A 19,421-nucleotide genomic window follows, 5' to 3' on the forward strand; every position below is an offset into this window, starting at 1 on the left:
ATGTGGTTTCCACTACGGGGCGAATTCGAGCATCATGCCTCACACATGCACTCACTACCACAAACACACACCCTATTTTGTTACCGTCACAGGTCAAGTGCACATGTTTGCGGTGTTAAACCTATAAACTTTCACTTCATATTTCACTGCTTTAAAATATGTTTCTGTGGATAATGGAGTTGTTTCAATTCTAGCATTAGTTTTATAACTAAGCTTTTTTTCCCCCTTTCATTTCCCTCCAGTTCATTAAAAGACTTGTATTGAGTTCCTTTGAATATTTAAACAAAAGGCTCAAGCTAGGAAGAATCGATCAAGCGTTCGTGGTCTAGCATGCAATTAATGAACTGAAGGGACAATGAATAGCTGCATGTTATTATCGTCAAGCCTAAATTGCAAACAGTGTTTGCGTCTAAGACTTCAAAGTAGACCCTCCTACACTTGTGCCCATTGTCCTGGACTTCAAGCAAGATGTCCATTACCTTGTCCTATTGGATTTCTACTGCATTACAGAGGAACTGATGGTCATGGCCCGAAAATGTTCAGTTTTTTTTCTGATATGAAAGCAATGAAAATAGCTAAAAGCATATATAAACTTCATTGAACAAAAGTAAACAAGCTTTTAGAATGGAGGAGAAAAGGTTTCCCATTTCTTTTGCTGTTGACATCAAAGGCCATGTGTCCAATCAATTGTTTTTTTGATGTAAATTCATCTGTCATTTGGTCCAAGCCAGCCAAATTGGGCAGATGTCAATACGGACAGGTTGCATGACATACCTTCATCTTTAAAATGCAGGGATGAAATTGTGCAAGGTAAAAAGGAAATATGACCTAGACTGCCCTAGTGAAAAAAAACCTATACCAAAATGTATTTAAAATATTTTTATTTCATACTAACTACTACAAATCCATTAATATATTTACTGACATTTCGCTTGAGATTATACTAATATAAATACTATAATTCAACTTTTTTGGAATACTTCTTTATTGCACAATGCATGCACATTTATTTATATTAAGCCTAAAATGTGTTTTAATATCACTATTAGTAAGGATAGTATGATCTCTGTATAACATCGGTCTTTAAAGAGATTTTAAGTGTGCCTAAAGTATTCTTGCAATAGTTTAACTTTAGCTCAATCAAATATACTTAAGTATATCTTTAGTTGGACCTCAGCACTATTTCCGGGTAATTAAAGTGCATTAAGTACAAAATAAGTTGTTCCAATTTAGCAGACTTTAATTAAAAGTACCAAAGTATACCAAAAGTACAATTGTAGGGTATTTAGCTATATTAATTACATACATATGTAAATGTGTTTATTTAGTATAAAATAAATGTATTTCAAATACATTTTGGTATATTTAGGGTGCATTAAATACAGGTTCACTTGCAGTCAAAATAACCATGTCTGTGCCAACCGCAATGTGTTTTGTGGTGAATTATTGGCTGCCAAGAGCATGATAGATAACACTGAAATTGAAGTTTCAATAATGTAGAAGCCAAAAAATTTTGCTGAAACAATAGTACTGTTGTGTTTGGGTCATTACTTGTCTTTCCGACTTAACGTTTTTACTTTTCCAATGTAAAAGCATTTTAGAACCACAGTTATATGAGAATATTATTAGACAGCAACTTGACCTTCGAAAATCATATGTTACAAAAATAGCCGCCTCCCACCTCAGAAACATTGCTAAGCTATAGAACATGCTATCTGTTTCTGATGCAGAAAAGCTATGCTTTCATGACCTCTAGACTAGATTACTGTAATGCATTACTTGCTTGTTGTCCTGCATCCTCAATAAACAAGTTACAGTTAGTCCAAAATGCAAGAGTTCTTACCAGGTCAAGAAAATATGACCATATAACACCAATTTGATCATCTCTACACTAGTTACCTATGAAGTTCCGTATCGATTACAAAGTATTGCTACTGACCTATTAGGCCCTAAATGGTTTAGCCCCAGTGTATTTAATTACTCTTCTATCGCCCCATAATTCAACATGCTCTTTAAGGTCACAAAACTTGAGAAAATGTGAAAATATCAAAATGCTTTAGGATATAAGTCCACTAAATGAGGGGGAGAGTTATTCCTAAACTGTGGAATAACCTTCCTGATAATGTTCGGGGCTCAGGCTCACTCTCCAATCTAGATTAAAGATGCATCTCTTTAGCCAAGCATTCATATAATGCATCACATAACCTTGTACTCCAGTTATATCAGATCAAACACACACGATTATATTTTGCTTGAAATTTTATGAACAGCAGCTACGCTAATTATTGCTGCTTTTCTGTTTCTACCTCGGGATGCCAATTCGCGATTTGAAACGATATGTATAGTGAAAAGCGCTATGCAATTAAATGTGAATTTAATTGAATTTCTGACTGCTATACCGGAAAACTGCAGCAAATTTTCTATATGAAATGAAAATACCTTTATTTCATGTAGACTTTTGAATGTGGTAATCTAACCAGATTTGTGGGGATTACTCAAACTGAAAATTTTTGGGAACTTTTGAGGATTACTCAAACTGAGACTCACAGAAACGTTGCAGATCTAATGCAGCTTTGAGTGTTTCTACCCACATAATGAACTGATCATTATGGGATGGTGTGGCTTAGTGGTTAAAGACCTGGGAGATGCGTTTCTCAAAAGCATCATGAGCTAAGTTGATCATAGAGACCATTGTTGGCAATGTACGATTAGGCTTTTGATGTTTTTGAGAAATGCAGCCCTGGGCTGGTTACTGTATGTCGCACGTTTGACCCCACAAAGATGAACCTCTGAGGATTGTACCTTAACATGGGCGACTTGATGTGAAGTCATGAAACTGAATCTCGTTCAAGAAGGAAAGGAACCCGGGCCAATCACAGAGACTCTTTTCACTTGGGACAATAAGTAACCCCCAAAAAACAACCCCCTACAACAACAGCAGCCTGACAACCACCAACACCACCATGTCATTGTGGCAGCAACTTTTGGATGGTCAAGCACAACCCTTTTTCCTTCTTTTTTTCTTGGTAAAATGTAAACACTGTAAAAATGTAAAAGTTCCTCTGGTATTCTCTTTAGCTGCATATCTGTGCATAACCACAAGAGGGAAGCTCTAATGTTATTTGATTTTCTTGAAGTACTGCTGAGATGTGAAAAATATCCACCATTCATTATCTATCACCTTTAATTTTGTGTTGTGTATTTCAACACCCGTTTCATGTTGGTATGTGATTTCAGGTCGACTGCAGTAGCCACAGGAAATATTATTTGCTGGTCAAAACACTGCTGAGTAAAAAAGATTTGCGTCTCCACAGTACAAATGCACTGAGATCTCTCTCTCTCGTCTCTGCTAATAGAAGACAAAACAAGGGATGGTTTTCTCAGCATTATGGCCCTCTCAGGAAACCTTCATGCTAACAGTACACAGTCCTAAAAGCAAAGCTGTTCAAGGACAACACTTAAGTCACTGTCCTCTCTGTCTTTGTGCAAATTGTACAATCAGGTTTTCCCCTTGCCAGGTTGTGCTTTCAGATTTAAAGGGAAAATTTACAGCCAGCCAGTCTGTTATCGTGTCAAATGTTACCAATCTTAGTCCCCAAGGAGTAGGCTAGTTGTGTAAAGCCTGAACAAAAAGAACCAAAAATATTTTCTTTAAACTATTAACCTGTAGGCAGTTTGCTGTTATCAGGCTAACTAGTTACATCACATTTTTATAAAATGTAATATATACATTACTGTTCAAAAGTTTGGGGCCTGTAACATTTTGTCATGCTTTTGAAAATAAGTATTTTAGGCTTACCAAGGCTGCATTTATGTAATCGAAAACAGAAATATTGTAAAATATTATTAATATTAATGTAAAATAACCATTTTCTGTTATATATATATATATATATAATAAATAAAAATTCATGTGATGGCAAAGCTGAAAATCTGGTGATTTTTATTATTATTAAAAGTGAAAACAGTTTTGCTGCCTAATATTTTTGTGGAAATCGTGATACATTTTCTTCAGGATTCTTTGATGAATCTAAAGTTCAGAAGAACAGCATTTATTTGAAACTGAAATATTTTATAATATTAAAAATGTCTTTCCTGTCACTTTTTAACAATTTATTCCTAATTCCAATTAATGCTTAAAAAAAAGCACTGACTCAAAACAAGATGGCATGTTATTCTCTTTGTAACATATGATCTATAATGGATTTTTTCATTATTTTTCATTCGACATCTATGTATATATCTATACCCGCCCGCGCCGTCAGATCATTTGGACGTGTGCTGTTTTCAAGAGATAACAACGATATAAATACTGTTCGTTTTCTCACACAAACCGCTCGTTTCGTGTCTTAGGCCATCAATGTGTACTTATGATGGGGAATTGTTTCATTTGGACGATGGGGAATTGTTTTAATTTGGACTCTGTGCTTGTGTTTTGAGCCAGTGACCACAGACCTGCATTATATGACTGACAGACAAGAACGGTTTGACCTAAAAATATCAAAATTGAAACTACTGCGGAAACAAAGACATCTACATCTTGGATGCCCTTGAGGTAAGCTAAAACATATCAAAAATTAATTTCAAAGTGAACTATCCCTTTAATACTAATGCCCTCCAATGCCATTTTACTGCAGTTGGTAGCTACCCATTTAGAGCCACAAGATGGCATCATTGAGCTATTCTAACTTACTTTGGCCTGAAAAGAGTTATAAGAAAGATATAAAAGTAGATCGGTATGTTGCCATGGCCAACGTTCAGATATCCAGTTTAACGCTCAATGGTAGCTGGGAAATCCAGACCTAAATCTGAAAGATTAATGGTCTGGCATCGACTAATGAAAATCGGCCAGCTCGAGAGGCGGGCACCAAGCATGCATTTGAAAATCTCACTGCACGCGATTGGATAACACTACGACCAATCACAACAATATAGCCCCATAAGCTTAGCTAGCTACCAGTGGAGCTAACTGGTAGATTAGACTCTTGCCGTATCCGGTCGGCAAAACAGCAAAAACGTCCTTCTTGCAAAGGAACAATTCGAGAGCCGTCTTCTGTTCCTCTTTTAGATAAAAAGCCAAGTCTATCTCGTTCATTGTAGCGCCCAAAGCCGTGTTCATCCATAGCCATCTTGCAATGTTTACTAATGACTTCGAAGTCACAGCGCTGTCGTCATCTGTTTAGCTCGCCTCTGGCCCGCCTATATCAGATAACCCGATGTGATTGGTGCAGCTCGGATACAAGGGCATATTTAATGAGCATCATTACTTGACACCAGAGCAAACTCGCTGAGCAAATTCAACTTGTGCTCTCGCGAGAACTCTGGATTTTCAGGGTAGCTCAATGGCACAACTGACCAATAAAAATCAAGTTTTCCAGAGACCTGTGTTTAAGTGTTACCTTAAGTGGACACACTTAACGACTGTAAGGCCAATTATGAATAAATGTGATACTTACGACTGATCATGTCCAAACGCGCCGAGTCAGAGACAGCTGCTTCAGTCGGTGTTCACACAGTCAGTGTTTAAAATCTGCTCCAGTCGTTGGAAAGTCTGTAAGTGTGTTCAGTTCAGTCTTAGAATGTTTCAGCTAGTCATTTAGTGTGTCCCTGCCCTGGCATAACAAAAACACATCTTTAATAATTCAGTTAGATAAAATAAAAACATCTTGCTCTACTGATGAAGCAAATTACAAACATGTTTAGTGCATATCAGAGATGACCTCTTCTGGATCTTATTTTTCCAAGAGACATCTTCAATAAATCTGGAGGTCATGCCACTTCTATAGACCTTACTCAAAGCAGAGCCATGATGAAAGCAAGTCATACAGTGTTTTCAAGGGAATCTGCTGTATAAAGCTGTATAAAACTCCTAGATCACATATAATTATCCACAGCTCATGTTGTCGGGAGTTTTTAATCTACTGAAATTTCTTGGAAAGATATTTTTGCAGTGTTTCATCAGCAGAATGTACAGTATGTCTATCCCTCACAGCCTCGCTTTAATTCCCATTAAAAATCAAAGACGCCGCTATTGCAGGTCTATTTGCATTGTTTAATTCATAAAAGAGATCAGAGAACACAGAAACCTGAACACTCAGTATGGCCACCAAACAACAAATTACTGTCAGGACATGAAACAGATTTACTGTCACAGTCAATGAGCTGAAATTACAGGTTGCTTTCATCAACAAATTGAGGATCAGAGGTGAACGGCTGACAGGCAAGTGATTTGACCAACACATGAATCTCTTGTATAAAAGGTCGATAAAAATCAAATGCAATATCTGGGAACGTCCCTCTATAAAACAAACATTTTAACATGCTGCACATCACACCAGGAAAAGCTAAACAATGTTGTGTGTGGCCTATTATTCTCAAGAATTGATCTGGTTTTAATTAAATCCTGCAGTTCAGAAAAACCTTTCTTTCCATCAAACTATGAGAAGACCAATGGCAGTGATTGTATTTTTTTTAATCAAATACACCTACGCCTGGTCATCCAGGCGACATTTCATTATTAAGCATAGACTATTATTTTTACTCAGACCCCCTCACAGAACAAGCAAATTCATAATAATCCATAAAGACTCATATTATGCTATTCAGTGAGGAGTTCTCTGACCTCAATTAAGACATCTAATGCTGGGTTCAGTCACATCTCTTTTCACAGGCAACCGCTATAGTCTTGCAACTACTTATTTCCTGAGATCCGAGTGAGTCAGGAAACACACCTTGACCCTTAATATTACTAGATTTTATATTTCTATAAAAAAACCCAAAGCTCCACTAGAGTTGTGGCTGGTTCAAGCTAGATTTTTGTGTAGTGTCTGTGTAACACAGACAGCTGTTCAAAAGCTAGTAAACAGATAAGATCTAAATAAAGATAAGATCTAAAAGTAAAATATTTATTGGAAAAAAGGATATGAACTGACACCCTTTTATTATACATATTTAGCTAAAATAACTGAAAACTTGTTTCTGAAAAAAACACACACAAAAAAAAAAACACTGTATAATTAGCCACGGTCCTGTGGGAAATATTATTGTGTCCTGGTTCTCCTATGAAGGCATGACAACAAGCAAACTGTCCAAGTGAATTGGCCTCTAAAGACTTTATTGTCATGGTGATGTTTGTCCTTTCATGGACTGTCCACAGGTAATGCAAATGCTTTTTTCTTAATTACCATGACAATTGGCATATTTGTCACACAGTAATTAAAAGAAGACACAGTGTGAACATAAAAGGCTCTTGAGATTCCTTAAGCATTCCACCAACCCTCAGATCGCAAAGAGCAGACTACCAAAAAGCATTCATTAAAAATGTATCATTTAATAATTATTCATACGCTAGGCTAGTGTATAGGGAGAAGGACCCTGACCATTATTTGAAGGATGAAACATCAAACCTTTTTTTTCCCATTTCACTGAACGGTGTCTAGAGCTTGCAGGTTTTTCTGATTTTGGCAACTCATTGTTTACTGACAAATAGCTAACCCCACGAAACCAGACCGTTCAACGCTTCTACTCAATGTAAAAAAAATAAGCATCAAATAAAGCATAGAAAATAAGTCCCAGAGTTGATCCTTCAATAAAAATATATAAAGTCCCACATCATCATCCCAATAATGACAAGGTAGGCTATATAAGTTACTCTTTACCACCAAAATAAACAGCCTAAGTAGGTAGTAGTGGCGGCTGGTGAAAAATATCTTAGGGCTGTGCCATATTCATTCAATTTCAATATTTGGTAACCATGGGAGCCAGGTCTGTGGCGTGCTCTTCCTCAAGACATCCGTCAAGCATCCACCCTTCTCTCCTTCAAAAACCTCTTAAAAACACCATTTGTTTGTATGTGTCTTTAACCTAACTTTCCAAGTGACCTCTGTATATTACTTTCTGTCCTTGGTATGTGTATTGCTTTTAACATCCTTCTACGTACCCCTTTCTCTGCAGTCACACCTTTTTCAGTAAGGGACAATATTTGCCCCCTTAAATCGATTTTTCCAGTGCATTTTTTACTTTTACAAAATAAATAATGCTTTAAATCATTGAAAAAGTTGTCTTCAATCAACTGAACAAATTCTTAAGCTCGAATGGATACTTTGACAATTTTAAATCTGGTTTCCGACCGCATCACAGCACAGAGACAGCGCTCATTAACATAACAAACGATATTCGCCTAAATACTGATTCAGGCAAATTATCAGTGCTGGTACTACTCAACCTCAGTGCTGCATTTGACACTGTCGATCACAACATACTTCTTGACAGGGTGGAAAACTGGGTCGGGCTTTCTGGGATAGTCCTAAAATGCTTCAGTAGCCTATGTATGTAGTAGCCTAGTCGGGGAAACCCTGATGGTCCTGATGACCAAATTTGTGAGCAAGTGCTCAACTTGTGGTGGAGTTTGAGAGGGATTGACTCATGACGGTCAAGGGAACACTGTGGTGACTAGTACAGATTACTGGTCTGGATTGGTACAGATTACTAATCTGGTGGGCTCAGATAATCCACGGTATATGAAAATCCACAGAAGAATACCAACCGTCATGGGGAAATCTCAGTCAAAATAAGATACACCGGTGTTTTGCCAGATGAGAAGTTTATTTACTATTTTAATTCATTTTACTCTAATTCATTTTATAACTGTTTCATTTATCTATTTTAATTCATTTTATAACTGTTTTAATTTCCCCTCCTTTTATTTAGTGTCTATTTTCTATGCAAAGCTCTATGAATTGCTATAGTGTGATTATTATAATTCCTTTCAAAGCTTTTAAATAACTGTTTGAATTTACCTTTTATTTTGCGATTATTTTTTATTATATTTGTATAATTTTTCACATATACTGGGTGCATTTAATATTTCAAATACTGACAATTTGTACACATGATTTATGTATTTACTTATTCATTTATTGCATGTGGCTCATAAACTGTGGTCTGGCTCATGCTAGCGCCCTCTATTGGCCAGCCGCCCCTACTAGGTACACTTGGTAGAAAGGCAAGAAATGAAGTTTGAGGTTGCACAGAAACAAGTGTTTACTGACGTCTTAATCGAGCATTCTTTCAATAATTGGCTGACAAGCTCCCTTTTGTGTTTTTACCTTCCAAAAATGGTGCCAATAGAGCTCGCTTGTGAGCTCTGTGTAAATGTCAGCTATTTACATACACAGTAGGCCTACACTGATATCAATCAAGGCTAGTGCGATTGCGAGCAAATAATATATTGCTTTTATATAGGATAAACAATAAGTTAATATTTAACAACTTACGTTTTAGACGCTATATTGTCCATTTCATTGTCCATTTAATTCCAAACGAAGCCACAATAGTATCACTTCCGTCTCCGAGCAACACAGAGCAGATTCACTGTAGGCTATATGAATGAATCAGAGTGAATGAATCGGTTGAGGGAATGATTCAATACCTCACTGTTCTGTTCCGTGTTTCGTTCTTGAACAAATTAGGGGTGTGTTTCCCAAAAGCTTTGTTGGCCAACTATTTAATTATTTTAGAAATTACACATTTGACTTCTTTGTGTTTTAATGTAGACTATTCAAAGTCATGGTTTGAGAAAAAGCTTTCTTCTATTAAATACTGGAAACAATAATTACAACCAAACTAGAAAGAAGCACAACAGACTCCTTTCACAATAATTTAATCAACTTAATTTTCTGATTTTGCTGCAAATGTGTTCAATTTAGGCTGTAATTAATGTTTTATATTCCTCCTGTCCTGGTGTCTCAAGGAGATGAAGATGAATTGTACAACAGTAATTGTGTGCTGTTTTTTCGAGGGCACTTGATGTCAACTACATGGAATTTCTAAGTCCCACTTCCAGATTTCAAACTAATGCAATTTACTTGTTCAGTTTCCTTGGCAACATGAATGAGAGGAAGAAATCTATTTAATAGAAATTAATTTGTTTTGAACTCTCTAGTAATCCAACAATCCAACAAAAATGTATCACAAGTTTACACAAAAATATTAAGCAGCACAACTGCTTTCAACATGGATAACAATCAGAAATGTTTCTTAAGCGCCAAATTGGCATAGCCTATTAGAATTATTTTTGTAATGATGTTGTAATGATGCTGAAAATTCAGTTTTGCCATCACAATAAATGAAAAATATAAAACATTTTAAACTGCATTTTAAAATGAAATATTTCACAATATTATTGTATTTGCTGTGTTTTTATTGATCAAATAAATGCAGCCTTGGTGAGCATATGACATTCAAAATCTTCCCAACCACAAACCTCTGCACAGCAAAGAAAGGTGACTAAATAATTTGGATTTTTTAAATCTAAAAAACACCATCAATACTTGCAAAAAAAATTTATAAAAAATTATTTATTAGCAAAGTTTCGGTCTCATGACCATCATCAGTGTGAATGAATCGGTTGAGGGAATGATTCATTCAATACCTCACTGTGCCACGTGTTTCGAATCAGGGGTGTGTTTCCCAAAAGCATTGTTGGGAAACTATGATCGCAATTTCCATTGAACTCTATTGGTAACGACGGAGCTAACGACAATAGTTGGCTTTGGGAAACGCACCCCAGATTGATTGAACGAATCGAATCGGTAAATAAATATATCTCTGAACTAACATAAATTCTATGTTAACTATGGAAATAGTTATGCATTTAGAAATGTAGGTTATATGGCACAAATAGTAAGAATCCTACACTAGAAAAATATTACACTATTCCGAATTCAGTCTACAAACACAAACCGGTTAGTTCCGGTTCTGTGACTCTTTCTGCAGGTTAAATCATTACGCCAGTAGGTGGTGACAAGTGACTGTCTTTATGAGTACAGTGAACACGAAGTTTTTTAACACTTGTATTCACAAAATATCACAAAAGTGGCATGTGCAAATAAATTACGTTGGACAATTTCTCATATCTATTGGTGAGCTCTATCAAAGGCTGAGGAAGTAGAACTGTGTGTTTCTGAATGTTGTCAGATAGAACCAGGATAGAACAACTGTCTGTTCTGTTGAACTTCCCTTCCCATCATGCACTTATGCTCAGACTCACAATCATCACCATCAGGCTACAAGAACATTGCACTGTCCATTTTCTCTTTGCTCTGTATTGATCTTTTATTTTTAGTTTACTTCAGCATCTTGATGCTACTACACTCACCTAAAGGATTATTAGGAACACCATACTAATACTGTGTTTGACCCCCTTTCGCCTTCAGAACTGCCTTAATTCTACGTGGCATTGATTCAACAAGGTGCTGAAAGCATTCTTTAGAAATGTTGGCCCATATTGTTAGGATAGCATCTTGCAGTTGATGGAGATTTGTGGGATGCACATCCAGGGCACGAAGCTCCCGTTCCACCACATCCCAAAGATGCTCTATGACAAGCTTTGTGACATGGTGCATTATCCTGCTGGAAGTAGCCATCAGAGGATGGGTACATGGTGGTCATAAAGGGATGGACATGGTCAGAAACAATGCTCAGGTAGGCCGTGGCATTTAAACGATGCCCAATTGACACTAAGGGGCCTAAAGTGTGCCAAGAAAACATCCCCCACACCATTACACCACCACCACCAGCCTGCACAGTGGTAACAAGGCATGATGGATCCATGTTCTCATTCTGTTTATGCCAAATTCTGACTCTACCATCTGAATGTCTCAACAGAAATCAAGACTCATCAGACCAGGCAACATTTTTCCAGTCTTCAACTGTCCAATTTTGGTGAGCTTGTGCAAATTGTAGCCTCTTTTTCCTATTTGTAGTGGAGATGAGTGGTACCCGGTGGGGTCTTCTGCTGTTGTAGCCCATCCGCCTCAAGGTTGTGCATGTTGTGGCTTCACAAATGCTTTGCTGCATACCTCGGTTGTAACGAGTGGTTATTTCAGTCAAAGTTGCTCTTCTATCAGCTTGAATCAGTCGGCCCATTCTCCTCTGACCTCTAGCATCAACAAGGCATTTTCGCCCACAGGACTGCCGCATACTGGATGTTTTTCCCTTTTCACACCATTCTTTATAAACCCTAGAAATGGTTGTGCGTGAAAATCCCAGTAACTGAGCATATTGTGAAATACTCAGACCGGCCCGTCTGGCACCAACAACCATGCCAGGCTCAAAATTGCTTAAATCACCTTTCTTTCCCATTCTGACATTCAGTTTGGAGTTCAGGAGATTGTCTTGACCAGGACCACACCCCTAAATGCATTGAAGCAACTGCCATGTGATTGGTTGATTAGATAATTGCATTAATGAGAAATTGAACAGGTGTTCCTAATAATCCTTTAGGTGAGTGTATATACACAGTGCTGACAACTGCCATGGTCTTTGAGGTTGTTAAGCGTTATCATGGTTCTGCAAAAAAAGAACAACAAAATAAAATGTATCCAACTTTGCCTGCAATTTAGAAGGCCAAGTTAGCTAGAAAATTTTCTTCACTATGCTCAACAGCATTGGGAATGAGAATGACTCTCAAAAAGGTCATATCATAACATCGGACCTGACATAATTAAAACTGAATGACCTTGTTAGATGGAAGATCAATTTGGCACCAGTGTCAGAAAAAGCTAGTTGTAGATCTGTCAAATGCATAGAAATTACACTTTTGACTTCTTTGTGTTTTTATGTAGGCTATTCAAAGTCATGGTTTGAGAAAAAAGCTTTCTTCTATTAAATACTGGAAGCAATAATTATAACCAAACTAGAAAGAAGCACAACAGACTCCTTTCACAATAATTTAATCAACTTCCTTTTCTGATTTTGTTGCAAATGTGTTCAATTTAGGCTGTAATTAATGTTTTATTTCTCCTGGTGTCTCAAGGAGATGAAGATGAATTGAACAACAGTAATTGTGTGCTGTTTTTTCGAGGGCACTTGATGTCAACTACATGGCAAGTCCCACTTCCAGATTTCAAACAAATGCTATTTACTTGTTCAGTAAATCCTTTATGTTCGACACAGTTCCCCTGGCAACTCTGTATCGTCACGGCCGGTTGAAATAAAACACACTGTACTTAAGAAAACAGGAACAAAATATTCAGGTAAAAGTGTAACAAAAACTGACAGTGAACTGAATGAAACAAAGCTTAAAAAGACAGACCAAACCAATCAACAAAATGGATAACAAGTGTGAAGATTAATCAAACAATGAAAAATCATTGCAGCAGATGAAAACCAAGGAAACTGAACTAAAACATGTGCCAGTACTATAACCACCCCAATTTCAACCCTCAGAGCACTTTTCCCCCCACTTTGAGCACTGGTCATACTCTCAGGGTTCATCTGTGTTTCTTTTGGTTTTTGGTGGGGTTTGCACATGTTCTTGTTCAGTTTCCTTGGCAACATGAGAGGAAGAAATCTATTTAATACAAATTCTGTTCTTTTGAACTTTCTAGTAACCCAACAATCCTTAAGAAAATGTATCACAAGTTTACACAAAACTATTAAGCAGCACAACTGATTGATAACAATCAGAAATATTTCTTGAGCACCAAATCAGCATATTAGAGTGATTTCTGTAATGATGTTGTAATGATGCTGAAAATTCAGTTTTGCCATCACATGAATAAATGACAAATATAAAACATTTTTAAACTGCATTTTAAAATGAAATATTTCACAATATTATTGTATTTGCTGTATTTTTATTGATCAAATAAATGCAGCCTTGGTGAGCATACGACATTCAAAATCTTCCCAACCACAAACCACAAGAAAGGTGACTAAATAATTTGGACTAAAAAACACAATCAATACTTGCAAAAAAGTATAAAAAAATATTTATTAGCAAAGTTTCGGTTTCATAACCACCATTAGGCATTTAGATTTTTGACGTTTTTTGGTCTTCTCTCCTACGCACCTATCTATTACCTGCAGGTGTGCAATGGTAATTGTTAATGGACTTTTAAAATAAAAAATAAATGCAAAACTTACAAGGACAAGGGAGTTGAAATGAGCAGAACAGTCTTTCATGTCAGCTTCTTTATTTACTCTTTAAAAATGGGCATACAATTAGCCTTCTTCAAGTCTCTGCAACAGGTCTCAAAATGAACAGGTTCTGTGGTTGTTCTGATGCAGACTCTCCCAGTGTTTCAGAGCATTGATCAATTTTCTATTATCTTCTTGGACAGGCTCACATCCTAGTGATTTTCCTCACCTTCAACTGCAAAGAGATTTGGAAAACAAATTCATGTGGTATAGAGCTGAACACTGTCCAAAGACAAAGAAGATTTAACCTTCAGCATCTCTTTAGCTTCATCTTAATGACAACCTGCAAACAGATAAAACACACTAACTTACGCATGGCTGATCATGATAATAACCTCATGCTCTGTATATATAAAATATTCGACACGGATTTCATTAGGTTCATGATAAGAGCAGTTTTGCTTTTATGGTGTCTGAACAATGAAGCAGAACATAGGCTTCAAAGTGCAGCTGAATAAGAGCATCCATTAGCGACTTTTGTTATAAAACCTTGAGTCTAGAGTTTTAAAGAGATCAGAAGTGAAAAGTAAGTAAAGAAACAGAATGAAAACCTCAGAATTTCTGTTTATTATCCAACACTTCAAAGTGACATTAGACCACAGAACGAAGGACAAACAGTAAATATTTTCTCTCAAATGGCCAGGCTGTTCGCTGCACTTCGGCATATGCTGAAAGCTTTTTGCACGTTCCGTGAGAATTGTGACCTTTATTGTAAAGTTGCTGAAGAAAGAACGCCTCTATATAATAGCATGATTGTGTGTAAAGGTAAATGTGCAGTGCACACAATGAAATTTCAAATTTCAGAGCATGCAGTTTACGGGTATTTTCACACAGCTTTCAGGTAATCAAACAAGACCTATGAGTGTGAAATTGGTACTACTTTGAGGTTTGGGTGGCAAATTCTGAGGGGATAAAAATCTTACTTCTGAAAGAACAGATTCCCAGATGTAACCCGCTTTAGCAATGGGCCCTTTATGGCTTTTTTTAATTAGAGTATCACAAGAAAACATGTATACTTTAATGCAGTTTTTATATCAATCTGATGTGATATTGATACAATGTCTTGATCAGATTTGAGGGACAAGTTTACAGTTTGTCAAGTTTAGGCTTACAACCAGGGTTAGGAGCTTCTACATCAGTGTTATTCATCTATCATTTCCCTCTGATTTTAGGGATAATTTATGGGTAGGGTTTAGGATTAAATCTTCGGACAGGAATGTTGCTCCAGGATCGTTGACCCAGGAACGCATGTTGACCAAGGAACACATCTAACTCGGCAATGGATGGATGGATGGATGGATATACATATGCCTGATGATGTAAAAGATGGCATTTTTTTTCCTTTTGGATGCTAAAGTTTATGTTAAGTTTATATACTGTAGAAGAAGTTTTCTTTCTAAAGGTAAAAGATTAAAAAAATTCCAAACATTCCAATATGATTTTAAAGTAGCTCCTATTCATTTCTAGAACACTAGATGAATTGTAACAGGGAGAGAGTTTTTTTTCTTGAAGATACCGACTGAACTGTTTGTGCAAGTGTACAGTGTGTAAACATGAATATCCCACAAGTTGCTCTGTGTAGCCTATAGAGGGTGTGTGTTAATGTTGTAACCACTAATTAGGTGTTATCTCACAGCTTTTAGACAGAGAGCGAGATTATTCCACCCACCGCCTGACATCGCTCGAGCTGATGTGAAGTACATCCTTTGCACTCTATTCAGAAACGCGCACAATTATACCAGTTACGCACTCATCTTCTGCCTGCCACATAACAGCACATTCCTGACCTACTAATTACTGTACAAGTCTATTAGTTCTTAACGTTAACATGGATTTGGTGAACTGACAAGTGCTGCGAAAACCTTTTGTCAACATCTCATCCAGTGAGTTTGATTTGGACACTTAGAGGGGATTCTTCATTTAACCCTGTCTAAGGCAGACATTGTCTTTACAAAATAAATTACCATGCATTGTGCCAGTTTGAACAGTACATGACAAAACGAGAGGGTGAGTAATGTTAAGATCTGGGATTTTTTTTTTTAAACCACACACGTGTCCTTCAAATTCTAGGACCACACAATAAATGCTTTATTCATTTACTGGTTCAAAGTATAGAGAGGTATAAATCAGAAAGGAAAGGAAATCTAGGCGCATGAATGTGAAGGCGAAGTCGGGAAGCGTAACGCATGAGAATCACGCCAATACAACACTTCTCAAACCTTAGATATCTGTAAATACTTTTACTCTTACACAAGCCGTGTTGTCTTTGATAAGATGGCATTCATCAAGCCGCAGCTGTGGAGCTTTTTTCCCCCATCGATTCCTTCTGCAGAATCTAAATAAAGCCACACACCATGGCTCTGCCACGTAGTGACAGTCAATCACATTTCCTTGAGGAAAAGCAATTTCCAAACCATTATCCAAAGGTTTCAGTGGATTCCACTTTACATGAAAGTTAATTGCTTTAAAATTGTATTCATTCAAAATATCGCAATTTGGTTTTGGGAAACAGAATAACTTGAGTGATTACTGTGGTGGATGGTGAATGAGAGAACATGGTATATTAAGATTATTGTTTTGTGTACTGAATTGAATATGGACATTGTTTATAACATATGTGCATGGTTCAAATAGAATTCAAATACTTCAAAATTAAGTATGTTTATTTACTTATTATTTCATATTTATTTAATTTTTAAGGTTTTGTATATTAATAAAGTAAAATGGAATACTACACTGAAATTACAAAACACTGTATCACAGTAGAATAGACTGTAAGCTTAGCTATAGCAACTCATAGAAAGAATATAGAATCCAGTCCACCCTAGCAACCACCTAACAATATAGCAACCTGCCACAACACATATCAACGGTGAATGTGATTTCACCAAGTACAACATGTTCCTGGATCAACATCTTTGTTGATCCTGGAACAACATTCCAATCAACCAATCAAATTTGAGGGACAAGTTTACAGTTTAAATGTCAAGTTCAGGCTTACAACCACGGTTAGTAGCTTCTACATCAGAGTTATTCACCTATCATTTTCCTCTGATTTTAGGGACAACATATGGGTATAGGGTTATGTTTAGGGGTAGGGATAGGGTTGGTTATGACTCAATTTTCAGACAGGAATGTGGTTCCAGGATCAACAAAATATGTCACTTGGCAAAATCACGGTAACCCCATCAACACCATGGCAAACACTGACAATACCTTAGCATTGTTGGTGAGTTTAGCAAATTCAAGCATTTTTTTTTTCTTCAGAAAATGTATAAATATGTTGTAAAATTTCCACAACATTTCTAGAGAAGAGAAATAATTTGTCGTTTTCACATCCAATTAACATTATCTGCTAGAAAATGTTCAATTACATCCAGATCCAGTCAAGCATATTTCTTGTGCTGACTGGTGTCCTTCAATAAAAGCTGTGTATGATAAAGAAATAGTAAAGCTAAAAATGTAAATGGTTGTTGTCAAGGCCGTGTATTGTTATTTTCTGTGGAACACAAAAGTAGACATTTTGGAACAATCATTACACCGCTTTCGCCATTTAATGGTTCACAGCACTGTCAAGCTGGACAGTGAAAAAAAAGGAACAAAAAACTACTATAAAAGCACAATCAGAGCTTGAAAATGAAGCCTTTTGTGTAGTGTTGTTGGGGGTTGCGTGTTACACAAAGCAAAGTAACATCAGAAAGCCCAGCCAGCTCTTAATTGTCCGGTCACAGAGCAGACTATTGCATAGTAATGATGGGTGTTAAGGAACGGAGAAATATCTTCCTCCTACTCTCAAGCATTATCTATCAGACACATAGGGCAAAAGCACATCCAGCATTTTTAAAAGATGAACACAGAGAGATGAAAGCCTCATATCCTGCAGTGTGTGCGTGTGCACTACTTTGATCATTATGGCTAAAGGAACAGTAAAGGATTGATGCTGCCTTAAAGGGTTAGTTCACTCCAAAATGAAAATTCTGTCATTCCCCCTCCCCCTCATGTCATTCCAAACCTGTAAGACTTTCATTCATCTTCTGAACAATGAAGATCTTTTAAATGAAATGAGAGCTTTCTGTCCCTCAGTTGACAGCTACACAACTGACACGTCTTTGACACCTCAAGAAGTTCATAAAGAGATCGTAAAACTAACTAATCCATATGAATTGAGCGGTTTAGTCCAAATTTTCTGAAGAGACTCGATCACTTTATATGATGAACCGATTTAATTTAGTCTTTTATTCACATATTCATCAACTGACACATCAGGTGTGGTAAACGAAAGCTCAAGCATGTTCGCTTGACGTGCGAAAACCAATGAGGTTCATTCTCCTGTTATGCAGCACGTTTGAGCTTCTGTTTATGTTCGCTGATCAATGTTTATATGTGAATAAAAGCCTAAATTAAATCTGTTCATCATATAAAGCGATCGTGTCTCTTCAGAAAATGTGGACTAAACCGCTCAATTCATATGGATTAGTTTTACAATCTCTTTATGAACTTTTTGAAGCATCAAAGTGATAGTTGCATAGCAAGGTGTCAAACCTGGGAAAGAAAGCTCTCAGATTAATTAAAAAGATCATTTCATTTTTGATTCATTCAAGATTCATTTGTGTTCCGAAGATGAACGAAAGTCTTACAGGTTTGAAAGGACATGAGGGTAAGTAAATAATAATGACAGAATTTTCATTTTTGGGTGAACTAACCCTTTAAAATGCACCTACATCTGATCTGGGCAGTCAATTGGCTACTACCAAGTAACACATTCAAGTAAATATGGAAGTAGTAAACTAAAATAAGCTATTTTTTTTCTGTCATACCAGTGGATAAGCATAAAACCTGAATCACAACAACACTAGATATCCATGAGCAAGATTTGTAAGTTATTTCTGTGACTTAGTCTTTACTTACTACTTTTGGACGTGCAGAAATTCTGATTACATGCAGAGAGCCTTTACAATATTTGTTCTGTGCAATTGCTGGTGGAGACTGCCACAACATCATTACTGAGGTAAAATGTTCCTCACCAGACTATTATTGTAGTTTCTCACGTAACATGTTTGTCATACAATCTTTTTCTGTTTAGGTCGTTCATGAACTCGACAGAATGACGCTAAAAAAAATCTTGACGAAGTCAAAGTTTGTTCCAAAAAAAAGAGTCGCCTACACAACTTTTTGCTGCCAGCAGGGGTCGCACTTTAGCTATCATTATGACGCACACTGTAAAACCGTCATGGTGAATCTCTTACATTCTGTTAGTTTCTTCCTTCCATCCAACACCTACAAAGAGACAGAACTCAACCTCATTGAAATGCATCTGATACCGGAAGTCAAACTCATTACTGATGCTTGATAATGCAGGCGTATCAACAACAAAAAAGAAAAAGAAAAAAAGATCACTGCATTTTTTTTTTGCAGTAACTTGTCATTTGAAAACTGCG

The 19,421-nt window shown here is 36.7% G+C and overlaps 1 protein-coding gene across 1 annotated transcript in view; it reads left to right on the plus strand.

Annotated features, from left to right (window-relative positions):
* dek (DEK proto-oncogene) overlaps positions 1-19,421 on the plus strand; it is a 379,089-nt gene that overhangs the window by 48,619 nt on the left and 311,049 nt on the right. The window lies entirely within an intron of this gene.

Source organism: Rutilus rutilus, assembly GCF_951802725.1.
Source record: "Rutilus rutilus genome assembly, chromosome: 17".
Lineage (NCBI taxonomy): Eukaryota > Metazoa > Chordata > Actinopteri > Cypriniformes > Leuciscidae > Rutilus > Rutilus rutilus.